Genomic DNA, 1,994 nt, shown 5'->3' with positions numbered 1-1,994 from the left:
ATTGATGTTTCTATCTCTCTCTCTCCCCTCTCCCTTCCTCTCTGAAATCAATAAAAAATGTATTTAAAAAACACACACACAAAATGGTGCCCAGCTGGCATGGTTCAGTGGTTAAGTGTCAACCTATGAACCAGGAGGTCATGGTTCGATTCCCGGTCAGGGCATATGTCTGGGATTTGGGCTCAATCCCCAGTATGGGGCATGCAGGAGGTAGCTGATCAATGACTCTCTCTCATCATTGATGTTTTTCTCTCTCTCCCTCTCTCTTCCTCTTTGAAATCAATAGAAATATATATTTTTAAATGGTGCACAGAATAAAGAAGGCTACTTTAAATTCTACCACTCCAACACAAAAGTTAGCTTCATTTTTTTATATCACCATCTGATCCTTGCTCCACTACACAGATATCTGATACACTTATTTGCTGTATCATTAACTAAGCATTTTCCCCGTAACATTAGACATCAGTCGGCTATTATTTAGTCTACAAACATGATAAATCATAAAAACAATGGTATCATGGATTAGCAAAATCCTTAGTTATTGTACAATCTGAGTATTGTAACATCTCTTTATTCTACTTTTCTTCATTTATTTATTCATTCATTTACTCATTAATCCCACACATTCATGGTGCTAGGCAGTGGGGGTACAAATATAAATAAGACAGACACTGTCCCTGCCATCTAGGAGGGGAGATGGCCATCATGTGATCTTCATGCATTTACCCACATGAGTCCTACATTCATGTTATATTTGCACAAGCTTCAACATGCAGAATATCTCATTTTTAATGTTCGCTCATCATGTACAAGTGGCCAGAGTGGCAGTGTATGTTTTGGTGCACTGAGTTAGTTCCTCAAGGCTGTAAAAGCAGAACCATGGCAGACCTGCCTTCTCCTTTTGTGGTTTAATCTCCAGACAGCACTCCCTTCTACTTCCTGCCATAGGACTGGCAGTCAGATAACATGTTCTTTTGAATGAGAAAAACAATTAAGCATTGAAAATGTGAGAATAAGAAAGCACAAGATAAAAATAGAACTCACCAGCCTGCTTTATAAAATGTATTTTTAACTGGTGGGTTTAATGGTAGCATTTTTATCATCCTCCATACTTTCTGAACTATGCCACATTTATAAGGAGGAAGTCAGCAAAACATTAACCGTACCACTTAACTCTAGTTTTCAACTCTAGGCCATTATGAGGAAAGCTATTTTATGTTTGAAGCCCAGAATTAATCATTAACTCTTAAAAAAAACACTTTAGAAGAAACTTACTTTAAAATATATGTTTTAATTTATTTCAGAGAGGAAAGGAGAGGGAGAAAGAGATAGAAATATCAATGATGAATCATTGATCAGATGCCTCCTGCACGCCCCCTACAGGGGATTGAGCCTGCAAGCCGGTCATGTGCCTTGACTGGAATCGTGATCTCCTAGTTTAAAGGTCAATGCTCAACCACTGAGCCAAGCCCACTGGACAAAAAAAAAAAAAAAAAAAAATACAACTTAAGCCTGACTGGTGTGGCTCAGTGGTTGAGCATTGACCCATGAACCGAGAGGTCACCAGTTTGAATTGCAGTCAGGGCACAAGCACAGGTTTTGGGTTTGATCCCCAATTGGCGGGGGGGGGGGGGGGGGGGGGGACGGAAGGGGTGCAGGAAACAGCTGATCAATGGTTCTCTCTCATTGATGTTTCGATTTCTATCCTTCTCCCTTCCTCTCTCTCTAAAATCAATATAAATATATTTTTAAAAACTCAATTTAAAGCCTATACTTGAAAGAATAGCACCACCAACCCTTGAGTACCCTTTCTCTAATTTAAACAGTTCTTTACTGTTTTGTCCATTTTGCTACTTTTGCATATATATATATATATATATATTTTTTTTTTTTTTTTGCTGAAATTATTTGAAAGTAGATTATAGACATCACAACACTTCACCCCTAAAAGTTTCAGTACACACCTCCTAAGAACAAAGAGATTCTCTTAT

This window comes from Cnephaeus nilssonii (genome assembly GCF_951640355.1).
Source record: "Cnephaeus nilssonii genome assembly, chromosome: 7".
In the NCBI taxonomy this organism is placed as follows: Eukaryota; Metazoa; Chordata; class Mammalia; order Chiroptera; family Vespertilionidae; genus Cnephaeus; species Cnephaeus nilssonii.
Note: the sequence above shows the minus strand (reverse complement) of the source record.